This window comes from Equus przewalskii, chromosome 7, assembly GCF_037783145.1.
Source record: "Equus przewalskii isolate Varuska chromosome 7, EquPr2, whole genome shotgun sequence".
In the NCBI taxonomy this organism is placed as follows: domain Eukaryota; kingdom Metazoa; phylum Chordata; class Mammalia; order Perissodactyla; family Equidae; genus Equus; species Equus przewalskii.
Window position 1 is genome coordinate 38,727,142 of NC_091837.1, and position 12,367 is coordinate 38,739,508.

Sequence of the window (12,367 nt, forward strand, 5' to 3'; positions counted from 1 at the left end):
CACAAACATTATTTTCAAGTCTTCCTATGATAGAGAAAAAAGCAATATTAATTGGAAATATGAACCAAACGTCCCTGTAACAATTAATAATACAGGTGCTCGCCTGTTTCTTCAGTTGCCTAACAATGAGGCAAATAACACCACAAAAAAAATATCTCCCTAAAAAGTGGTAGGTCAGGTGGCCTACATTTTCAAATGATAGGCAGAAGCTTTACATTCCTATTTTAAAACTTAAGATTCACTTCCCATGCACACCTATAATATAGGTCAAGGTGTAATTCTAGACTAACAAATCCCATGTAAGCAGAAAGTCACTTTGACATCAGAAAATCATGGCTTCCAGGAGTTTTCTGAGACCCAAAAAAGGAAGAATTGAAAGGAGGAAGGGAAGAGGGGAAAAAGGGAGGAAGGAGCAATTTGGGACTACATAGCAATTTTGCCACTGTTGACATTTAATAGGCATGTGTTAAAGTATGTTAAACACTTCTAAAAATTTTCCAGGTTGACATAGGCTGGTCTTTTATAGCCATCGCTCCTAGAGTTCGCTTTATTCTCTATTAACTCTTGCCCAAAGGACAGACACTGCACAGAGACTCCATAAGCCTAGATTCAGAAGAAAGATGAGAAGAAACATGGCAAGGGATACCAGAAAGATCTGACCAGTCACAGCTGCAAGTGTTCCTGCCCCAAGCCCTGAGAGTGCTTGGGGTTTACACGATGACACAGAGCAATCACCTCCTGCCCAGACAGTCTCTACTTGACCGCAGGCCAGAAATACCCTGAGAGCAAAAGTCACTCTCGCCTCTCCGGGTTCCCTGTCAGGCTGGGAGGTGCCCCTCCAGCAGCCCAGATAAAAAACAGACAGTGTCCCATGAACTGCAAGGCTGCTCTGCCAGGCTGCTAAGTCAACCAAGACAGCAGCACAGTCCCAAATTGTAAACACCTCTGCAGACAGACGGGTCCTTGCTCTCAGCACGCCAGGCAGGAAAACTATTCTTAGAACACTGTCAGCAGTTAGGGGAAAATAAATATTTGTCTATGTATGTATATACTCTGGTTGGAGAGAGGGGTGGACTTTGAATCTCAAATGATGTGCCAACAAATTGGCACAAAATCCCTTAATAAGCAGCTGGCACTGGCTGGGTTCCTCTGCAGGATTATTGTCATGCAAACGGAGCCCCAAAGAGGATTCAAGAGACATCCCTAAAATCCTGCTGGGGAAAGACTTCTCCATGGTAAATACAAACCTACACGAACTAGAACCATGGCCAACAACAGCACATTCTTCCAAGGGTAACAGCAGAATGTTAAGAAATTAGAGAAGTCTCTTAAAACAAGGGAGGAAGGTAGCTATAACTCCATTACAGCAAATCCCTTACTGGCATTTACAGTCTCAGCCCTAATTCCTAACAGTGTGTTCAATGTCAATAGCAAAGTGAAGCTCTTAAAAGAATTAAGCTTTCAGAGATCATGAGGAATTTACCCCCACTGTTATGCAAGGGCCATCAAATGGCATTGAAGGGTTGATAGCAAACCCAAATTATAATTCAACAAATGTACACGGGTAGTATTCAGATCTACTCATTTGTCTTTGTAATGACTCAAATTTGACATTATGATCCTTTACTGAACATAAAGAATATGTTCCAAGAGAACTGTGCAGAGTACAAAGGCAGATGTAGAGATGACAGTAAACCCAATATTAAGAAGACAATATTAAGAAGACAAGAGAAGACAACACATTCATATGCAAAATGCAGAACATGACTTGATGCAATGGCAGTTTCTCAGTGCAGACTCTACAGAACCTTTGCTGTAATCCAATACTCAGTCCTGAAGCTCCAGGGGAGATACAAAAGGGAGAATACCTTTCTTGGCTAGCAAAACAAGGGGAAAGAGCCATTTTAAAGGGACGTTTCCTAGCCCTAGCCCTGAGGGAAGGCACCAACCTCCATGCCAGCCACAGGACCTATATATTTTTAAGAGCCAAGACTGCTCACCATCTCTACCCACCTCTACTGCAAGAAACTTAGTAACAGTAGCCCTCAGAATCAACCTTTTGTACAGCTTATCTCGTTTCACATCCCACGATGCCTAACACTTAGTAGGTCATCAACAAATATTTATGACAATCGTAATTAACATTTAGAAAGCGGCACTGAAACATAAGTGAGGGATGAGAAGTTGCCAAAATAATTAGAAGAGAAAAAGAGAAGGGAATAGATGGGACACAGAGGAAGAGAAAAGAAGCAAATCAAAATTACCCAATTCTAGCTAATTAAAAGACTCTTCGGGGAAAACAAAAATTAAGCTAGTTTATGTGCCCATTGCCACTCAGCAATCATTCCAATGCCTGGGTAGGAGCGAGGAAGCCCTGCTTGCTTTAAAGAGTTTCTCCCTGTCCTGACCCCGCAGCGCGGTGACCCGCCAGCTAACCCGAGAACCAGGGCACTAGCAGATGCGCCTTCCCCAGGTGCCACCCACCTACCACGCATCCTTGTCGTCCTTCTGAAAACCTCTGCCTCAATGGGAAGCCTCCTTCTTTTCCAATTAAAAAAAAAAAAGTTTAAAAACAAGCAAATGCTTTCTCCGCCACCACAGCGAATTAACCTGAACCCACGGTCTTCCAGCAGCTTACTTACAGGGCGCGCCCCCAACCCCAAGCCGGGCGGCGCGCCGGGCACGGGTCCCGGAGAAGCTTCCTCCCCGCCGTGCAGGGCAGACCCCACAACAAAGGCAAGTGCCGGGCCCAGGCTGGGTGCTCGTCGCTTCCTGTTTATTCCTCCGTGAGGGTCAAAGAGAAATTCAACACACGCCTGCTTCCTCCGGGGCTCGGAGACCCAGCCTAAGAGTAACAGCAGCCGCCCGAGACAATCGACTTCCCAGCCAACGCCGGGAGCTCCAGGCGGCCCCGAGACCGACGTCAACGCGCGTGGGGGGACCCGGGCAGACGCCGGGTGAGGCGGGTCCGAGGGGCCGGGGCGGGGGAGGCAGGATGCGGGGTGCCGGGGCGCAGAGCCGCGGGGCTGCGGGGTGCCCGGCTGCAGGACGCAGCGCACAGGGTACGGCCAGCTCCCGCCCCCTTTTCTTCCCGCAAACTCCCCGGCAAGGTCCTGCACGATCTTCCCGCCTCCCGCTGACCTCTAGTCCCCCCGCCTGCAGTGGTTCATCGAGAGGCCCAAGGGAACTGAGACTGCAGTTTGGGCAGCCACCCCCACGGTCACCCCGGCCTCCCCGTGGTGCAGGATCAAGTCCTGCAACCGCGGGACAGCCAGCGCTGAGGCACCGGGAAATAGAAAACGGGGTAGGGGTCGGCAGCGTTCCTCCAGCAGAGCATACCCGCAAGGGCGGCGGGGCCGCGGTTCGGGGGGTGCGGGGACGCCCTCCCCACACCCGCCTCCAGGCGAGCGCCTTGCCCACCGGCTACACCGCCTCACAGACCTCGCGCACTCGTCTCCAGGGGACTCGCCGGGGTGGGGAGGGCGCACAGTGCCGGGCCGCTCCCTCCAGCCCCCTCCGACGGCGCAGGCTCGCGGACGTCCCGTTCCCGGAGCGTCCTGTCCCCGCGTCCCCCGCCACCCCCCTCCCCCGGCCCCAGCGCAGCGCTGAACTTGGGCCAGACGCCGCGACCACAGCAACCACCTCGGGTCCGCACTCACCTGCGGCTGCCCCTCCGGAGCGGAGGCGGGGACCGCCCGCAGTGCGGCTCGCGGGGCCACCTAGTCCTGCTGGCCGCGGGGGAGGGGCGCGGGGGTGCGGGCCGCCGCGGCTGGGGGCACGCAGCGGGCCGGCGGGGAGCGCGGCGCGGCGCGCCGGGTCTCTTTAAGAGCCGGGGATCTTCACCCGGGCCTCCCCCGCGCTCCCCGCCCCCCTTTCACTTTCCCAGGGACTCGCAGCCTGTCTGGCGGCGGCGGCAGCGGCGGCTCCTCCCCGGCTCGCAGGGGATCCCCGGCCGGCCGCGGAGGCGCGCGGGGCGGGCAGGGCCAGCCGCACTCGCCCGCCTGGCCCGCCGGGCCCTGCCCGCAGCCTCCGGGCGGGGGAAGTGGGTAGACGGTGCTGCGGCCGCCGAGGGAGGTGTCGTGCCTCCAGTCGCCGGAGGGGGGGAGTGTCCCGCCTCCCGCCGCCGCCGCCGTCTGTCTCCAGCCGTAACTGTGCTCGCCGAGGCTGTGTCTGTCTCCAGCAACTCCAGTCTCTCCTCCCTCCCCATCCCCCTCCGCGGCGGGGACCCGGCCTGAGGCCAGGCCGCGGGGGCGGGGGCCGCCCTGCTGGCTGAGGGGTGGGCCGGCGCTGACCCCGCGCGCACAGCCCGCACCGACCTCTGCAGGCTCCGGGCACGGAGCTGGGGGCGTGCGGGCGCCGAAGCCGGGGGACCCCAGGGCTCAGCGGGGCCGGCCGGCTGTGCACACGGCAGAGGGCTCGGCCTCGCGGGGCGCGCGCCCACCGCCGGCCGGACAGGGAACTCCAAGTGCCGAGAGACGTCAGGCTGGGGCGCCCGGAGAAGCCGGCTGGTTCAGCGCACCACCTACCTCGCGGGCTACGTGCGCTCATCAGGCAGCAGGCCTTCGGATACCAGCCCCAGACACACAGTAGGGCTGCAGGACACTTAGTGGGATGGATGAATCCGCAGTGAGCCAGCCCCGCAGGGCTCCTCCTGACCCCACGTGGTCACCCCCTTAGGATGCCCCCCCTCTCTAAGGGAAATGGCTCCAGACTGGAAAGTCAGATGGATTCTTCCCGCCACGACCCTTTCTCCTTGAAGGACCTACATCCCTCCTCCTCTGAAGGCTGCTTCGGACTTGAACTCCACTTGAGTGCAGACAGTATGCATTTTGTCTTCCAGAAGAACTAGCATTGCCATCAGCCAATGTAGCTAAGTTTGATAGGGGTTTGGTTACTGCCATAACATATGGACATTTTAACCCAATTTTATTACAGTCACCCAAATTGGACAAATTCCGCTCTGCCAAAATTATCCCCCCTGCGGTAATACCAAAATATACTAACCTGAGGTTTCAGGCAGGGCCTAACAGAGGTGCAGCCAAGTAAAGGGGTAACAATTTTCAACCTCTCCTCTCCAAAACTGACCGGCTCATACTTCCATAATACCAGAGACAATCTTTTGAAATCTATGATTAACTCGTCAGTAACTGCTTTGTTAGTGAAATGTTGGCATAATTCCACTTCCTCTAAAGAGCCAACTATCATGGTAATTGCTATGTAGAATTTGATCGGTGCTCATATGTAATATAATAATAACTAACATTTATTGAGAGCAATATGCCAAGCCCTGTACTAAGTACTTTACATAGATTGTCTTATTTATTCCTCACAATAACTGTGGCAGCTGTTACTTCCTCATTTTACAGATGAGAAAGTTGAGGCCATGAAAGATTTAGTAACTCGTCCCCAGACCACAAAGAGACGGGTTTTAAAATGCCTAACTGGCGACATATAAAGCGGGGAGTTGAACCATACTGCCACCTACCTACAGTAGCTTTGACATCCAGTTCAGCTGAGCTCAGCCCAGCAAGAATTGACACCATCTGCTCTATGCCAAGCCCTGTGCAGGCGCCAGTCTAGAATGCCCAGGTCTCAGGCTAATGGGGGAGCATTTAGACTAGTGGGGCAACTTTGAATCTGGCTGCTAGGGTAAACTTTTTCACATAATCGGTGAGCTGATAAGTGCTTAATACAGGTTATCTGAATCTGACAAGCATATACTTGTGAGTTTATATTTAATGTACATGAATGCATACCACACTAATAACAGCTCACATGCTATGGGGTTGAAGAATTGTGTTCTTACCCTCTTGGGGTAGAAAGAGAAATGGCTTTTTCCTTCTAAACCAGAAACTGCCCATGGACAGTGAAGAAGAAAATGTTTTTTCCAAGAACACGAAACAATTTGTTCTTCTATTTCAGTTGTGTGTGATCTCCTTGTGTATAATTTAACTGTTTTAAATTGAGAGCTGAATTTTAAAATCTTAACTTCAATTTTCCCATTTATGATGAATCTTAATCTTGCATTGCCTTTTCTTATTGTCTTCCATAATTTATAACTAGAAACTGAGGATCCATATTTCCATTTCTAGGAAATAGCTATGGAAGGAAACTTTGCCTTCGTTCTCCACTCTGTCCTCCCTGTACTTGTTTTCCATTTCAGCTGTTCTCTTCCATACCCCTCCAAACACACACACACACACACACACACACACACACTCGTTACAGCAATGGGAGAGTTGGAGGCACTTGGATATATGTTTGCTCTCTGTAAAATTCAACACAATCGTCTGTCAGCTTTACCCTGACCATTAGTAGTCTGTTGCATTCACTCCAAGGGCCCAGACTGAAGCCCAGGAGAGCAGGGCTTTGTTCTGCTCAAAATAATGGAGAATGTGTATCCTCGGCACACAGAACTGTGCCTGACACTCACTAACGGGTCAAGAGATATTTGTGGAATAAATGGAACCTCATATTGGGATGGACAAGTAAATAATATTGAGGTAAAATATCACCAAATTTAGTGGAAATCAACTGAAATTTGTTTCAAACAGTGGGACATGAGAAAAATTCTCTCTCAGTATAAATCCATTACAGTTTACCTAGGATAGATTATATTCCAACCATACTTAGTCCATTGAAGAAGGCCAGTCATCTAAGGAGACAAAAATAGAAAGGGTAAACTGAGCAAATGTTGAAAACAAAAGATTCTGAGGGCCCCAAATGACCACAAGATGAATGTGAGAATATCATTCTGTTATTTGGATCTCATGCATAGCATTTAGATGAAACTTAAGCTATCCAGAAAGACAATCTGTCCTACTCTTTGTACCTTTTAACTTAAGTAAGAAGTGGAGAAGAGGAAGTGAGAGAAGCTTGCATTGAGGGTAATTCTGCTGAGGATGTAAGAGCCCCAGTCTGGATAAATATATAGGACCAGAATCCACGAACAAGCTCACCTCCAGAGAGAGGTATCTGTCCCATATGCCTAAACGATGTCATGGGCACATTTCCTCATGTTACTCTGCACCATCGTACTGTCTTGGTGTTCAACCTGCAACCTGGAGATAATAATTCCTACCTCACAGTATCTGTTGTGAGGCTGGCCATATCCCCATCTACACACATAGACCCTCTCAGGGATCTGGCTGCCCCCACTGCTCCAGGACCCACAAACTTTGCTCCTCCTTCAATGCTCCTCCTTTAAAATCACAAAAGATAGAAAGGAAAATATTTTGCAGGTAGCTTCTGCTTTCAGCTTTCTACTCTCCTTGAGAAAAAAAAAAATGCAGTATCTGCTCTCTCTCCTTGAAGGGAAGGGAGTAAAGGAAAAGGAAAAATATAGCAAGAAAACAATGTAGATGATTACCTCAAAGATTATTCCTCCAGACACATTTATGAATGGTATCTATACATCAGTTAACAAAAATGATGGAACAATTCCTGACCAATGACTAATTATTTTCAAATCATTTACAAATATTAAGGAATAGTAAAGTCTCCTCAGTCTGTTAAGACCACAGCAGTTTACAGCTTCTGCTTCTTATGGTCCCCAGATGGCCCCCAAATTAACCCACACCCCTGCAGAGCATCTCAAGGCTCCCTGACCACTTCCTGAGCTTTGGGGCTCTCCCTCTGCTGCAGTTACCAGCAGCTGGGTGTAATTGACTGCTCCAGCCCCACCCTATGCTGTTGCTTTCTGACACATGGTCTGGTCAGCGCCTTCCTAGAGTATAAATTGTCAAGGAGTTCAGCATTTAGCATAGTACCTGGCCCAGAATGTACTCAATAAATATTAGCTTCCTCAGTCCTTTTCCTTGCCAGCAGGGACAGACTCTGTGATGACTTTGTACCATGTCAAATTATCCACACTGGATCTGCGCTTCCCAGAATTCGCTTCCTCTGGTGTTCCAGGTGCTGAAGTAAATTTCTAAGCTGAAGATAGAGCTGCTCCTGCCCAAGCTGCCCCATCAGCAAACTGAAACTTAGATAACTTTCATGTCCCTGCAAATGCTCTTCTTGTCCAGAAACACAGTTCCGTCACGCGCCACACAATGAAGTTTTGGTCAATAACAGACGGATTATAGTATTTGACAGTGCCTTCTTCCTGGGTGGTTGGGAGGGTAAAGTGGGTTGATGGAGAAGGGAGAACCTGAGAAACTCTTCCTCATGGATGGTTGGGAGGGTGAAATGGTTGATGCCAAATGTAGGTTATGACAATGCCACCACGCAGAGGTTTGGTGGACAATGGAGATTATGATGTTTTCCCCTTGGGGGGATGGGAGGGTGAGGGGGGCTGGAGGAAAACAGAGATTATGACCACGCCTCTCCTCACACAACCAGAAAGTGGCAGTAGTGGAGAGCATGTGGTGACTTGACCCCATGGGGCCCTGGGTAGGGTCTAAACAGGACCGATTGACCCACTTGGAATGGGTGGGATTGGGAGAACAGGGGGGAGCGCTTTCCGCTCTGAGGCTGGAAAGATCAGCAGGAGTCTCAACCAGGCGGGACACAGAGAGGCCTAGGATACCAAGGAGAGCCCTGCCCACACCCCGGTGTGATTGGCCCGTGAGGCTGCCTCTCTTCCGCCTTTTGGCCAGTCCCAGCTGACCCCCAGAGCCCTCACCTCAACCCCGTCAGTGCTGCCCAACGACGACCCTCAGTCTCTCTCCTAGGGTCCACCCACACCAGCAGCATCTAGAGACCACCTACCAAGCCCTGATGTGTTCCCCACCCATGGCCTAGCTGTGGTGGAGCCAACGAGGGGAGAGCCCAGACCCCTCGTGGTGCCCCTGGGTCTGCACCTCCTCAGACTATGGCCACAGTCTGTCCCACTCAGGAACTTCTTCCTTGCTATGCTATGCCATCCTCACCGTTGGCCCTCGGTCATCTCTGCCACCGCAGATTCTCAGCACCTTCCTGAATTGGCCCACATGCAGCCTCCCCTAATAACCTCACCTGTCTGGGGTCCAACCCCACAGGATCTCCAGCCTGTTTCTTCTGGAGGAGGGGAAGGGCGTCTCCAGCCAGCAGACAGGAAGGTAGGGTGCAGTCACTGTGCATCTCCCGAGCCATCAGTGGACACTGGACAGGCTGGTGGACTGTCCAATGGCCTCTTTTATCAGCCACATCCAAAGATGGAAAGTAGAAGGATGTTCTCAAGCTAGCAAGGACCTGGGCAAAGGGAATCCAGAGTTGCTTGTGTGTCCACGTTGGGGCTGTGTTGGGCAGGAGGTGGCCCATGGCAGGCAGGGAGTGGAGCATTTTCATGTGCTCTTCATGGGGTTCTCCCCATGGTCCCTGGGGCTGGATGTCCCATAACACCCACATTCAGGGTCTCAGCGGTCTCCTTCCTGAAATTGTACTGTGAGAGAGGGGTTGGGCAGAAAATCCATGCCAGGGTCTTCTGTCTGAGGCCAACACCCTTGCTGGCCCTGCCTGTGCTGACAGGAGCATCTTGACCTCTCAGAAGCAGAAACAGAGGCTCATGAGGCCACGATTCAGACTGAGCATGTGTGAGCACCTTCCTTGTGTGGGGACTACACTCAGGACTGGGGATACAGGGGGTAACGAAACGGGGCTGCCTGCTTTCAGGTTGTCCAGTGTCATGGGAAAGGAAAACAGTAATCAGACGGACCCACAAACACATTTGTGATTACAGTGGTGATAGGACAGTGAAGAAGCAGCCAGGGGGATCTGAGCTAGCACGGGGCCAGGAGGGCACCCTCGAGGAGATGACTGAGTGGATGATGGGCAGGCCTAGCCAGGTGGCTGACACCCAGTGTGAGGGAGGAGCACCCGCAGAGGCCCAGAGGTGTGAAGGGGATGGGCCAGTTCTGGGAACTGCCGAAGAGAAGGGGTCTTTAGAGTTGTGGGCATGGGCAGGTGAGGAGCCCCGTTCCTGAGACCGCAGCAGCCGATCGGGAGATGCAGGCCTGGCAGACCCCTTCCCTGGGAGCTGTGGAGTGGGGATGAGCCCTGGATAGTCAGGGATCAGCGCATCTGCATATAACAAAATGTCAACCTAGCAATGACTGGGAAAAAGAACGTGTTCTTCTCTCTCATGTAAAGAAGTCTGGATTCTCCATGCCAAGATTAGGGCCCTTTCTCCATCTTTCTGCTCCATCACCCTCCCGTGGCTTCCACCCCCGAGGTGCCACATGAGAGGGTCCAGCCATCACGTGCCCACTCCATATCTGCAGGAGGAAGGAGAGGTGGCAGCGAAGGGGCTGCTGCCTCACTTCCAGATCCTCCTCAGAAATCCCACACAGCCCTTCTGCTCAAAACTTAGTCACGTGGCCACACCAGGGCTCAAGGGAGCCGAGAGCCTGGTCTTCTTGGGATGGGTGCGTGGCTCCGTAAGGAAGAGGAAGAGGGTGTGTGCAGCGAGATGACAGGAGCCGCCTGAACAACTGCCAACCCCCTACTGGCGTGTCCCCGACAAGCTCATCTGATGGTCCGCAGACGAATTCCTGGGCAGGAGGCAGGTTCCCTCCCTGCAGGGATTGGGGGACACAGGCCCTTCATCCTCGGGGTCCTCCCTCCTCTGGGCCAGGCCTAGACTTGTCCTCTGACTTGCTTTCACAGCAGACATCCCAAGAAGTCCACTTGGTTGTTCAGGTTCTCCATCTCTCTCTCTGTTTTTTCCTTGTTTTGTCTTGTTTTACAGTAGTAAAGATATTGATCTGGGTGAAGGGCTGTGCTCTGTCGATGGCCCCGACTGTAAACCATTCGTTACACACTTGTAGTCATTACACATGTTTAGCACTGACTACAAGGGAAGCAAGATGCTAGGACCCTGGAGGACACAACAGAATGAGACACGACTTTGACCTACAGCGGTCTATGTCTCAACAGGAGAAACATTTTGGTAGTTAGTGGAATCAACACAAGAAATATTTAGATATTGAGATTATTCTGGGGATGAAGTAGATCAGCTCGGGTGCCTTCAGCTTCATATCAGAATTTCTGGCCCAAAGTGGCTTCAGTGAAGGTGGCTATGGTCTCACCAACAAGGAGTCCAGTGTCAGGAGGCCCCAGGGCTGATGAATGCATCAGGGGCAGCCTTGCATCAGCTCCTCTGGAATTCTCTCCACCTCACAGGGTCTCACTGTGGCTGCTACAGCATCACATACTCACCCTACCAGGTCAAAGGCAGAGAGCGATGACTGATTCCTCCCATCTGCCTTTCTTTAGTTAAAGAGAGAAAACTTTCCCAGACACCACCTGCCTCCTACAGAGGCGTCCTCTCGGGCCCTATTGGCCAGACCTGGGTCAAATGCCCTCTTTGCCTTCAGCCAATCCTAGCAAAGTGGAAGGGGAGGACCGTGACTGATTCCCTCCAGTCAAGATTCATTCCCTGGGAATGGGCCACTCTCTCTGAGCCCATGGCATCAGGAGACCAGAACGATTTACATTTTATTTTTTGATATTACCGTTATTCAGTGTAGAAGGAAGAAATGACTGCTGGGGAAAATACCAACAATGTTTGCAACAGGAGGCAAGGAGGTCAAGGACCAAACGTCCAGGTGTAGATAATGGGTTGTCACTGTGGATGTAGAAGTCACCGAAATGACGACAGGGGTGTGGTGGTGCCAGCAGTGAGCGGGGCTAAAGTCTTCGCAGAGGACCACAGCGATGGGGAAGGGGCAGACAACTGCATCGGAGGGGTGATGTGTGCCGTCCAGGAAGGTGCTTCCACCTTCTCAGATGGGCAGCCTACTCCCTCGGTTGTCCCGGGCCCCTGGCGTGAGGACCGTGAGGACCGTTCCTCTTCTTTGAGTCTGCCTCCTCTGTCCTTGCCCCAGGCCGCATGCAGCCCGCCCAGCCTGCGCTCGAGCTCCCTTTCCCGGGGTCCGTCCTCAGAACCCACCGTCAGATGGGAAAAGCTGAGGAGCAAAGGGCTCAGTCCCGGCGTCAGGATCCAGGCATGCTTAGGGTCATGGAAACTCCTGGGTAAAGCTTCGGCGATGGGCGGGGCTCCAGGGAGGACCCATACCAGGTGACAAAAAAGCCTGCTCCCTGCTGGCTCGCAGATCCACGAGGGTCCTGCGTGCATGAGGTTGGGCTGCCCTGCGTGGGCGGGTAACCGCCCCCACATCCAGTGAAACGTGGGCTCTGCGATGAAGGGGAGAGAGCTGGCTGCCGCTAGGGGCAAAGGATGGGGGATGGCGTCGGGCCAGTGGCTCAGGAGGGCAGTGACAGCTGCCTGGAGATTTGCCGGCCGAGTTGCCTGGTGATTAGCCACACTACCAAGACTGAGCTGAGAGCCACGTGGTGATTGGCCAGGGGTGCGGCTGTGACATCAGGAGGAGGGCATTGTGACGCACAGGGAGGTTATAAAAGCCGGGTGCCCGCCGCAGGCCTC

At 52.4% G+C, this 12,367-nt stretch overlaps 1 protein-coding gene across 34 annotated transcripts in view; it reads right to left on the minus strand.

The window, feature by feature from the left end:
- LDLRAD4 (low density lipoprotein receptor class A domain containing 4) overlaps positions 1-3,800 on the minus strand; it is a 427,148-nt gene extending 423,348 nt beyond the window's left edge. For 6 of the 34 annotated variants that reach the window (XM_070629545.1, XM_070629537.1, XM_070629521.1 and 3 more), the window contains exon 1: positions 3,660-3,800. The gene's annotated coding sequence lies outside the window, so the exon portion shown is untranslated. Of the gene's footprint in view, positions 1-2,488; positions 3,060-3,339; positions 3,587-3,659 lie in introns of those variants that run through there. The other 28 variants (XM_070629548.1, XM_070629538.1, XM_070629523.1 and 25 more) reach the window with 19 other exon arrangements.
- Between the last annotated feature and the right edge of the window lie 8,567 nt (positions 3,801-12,367).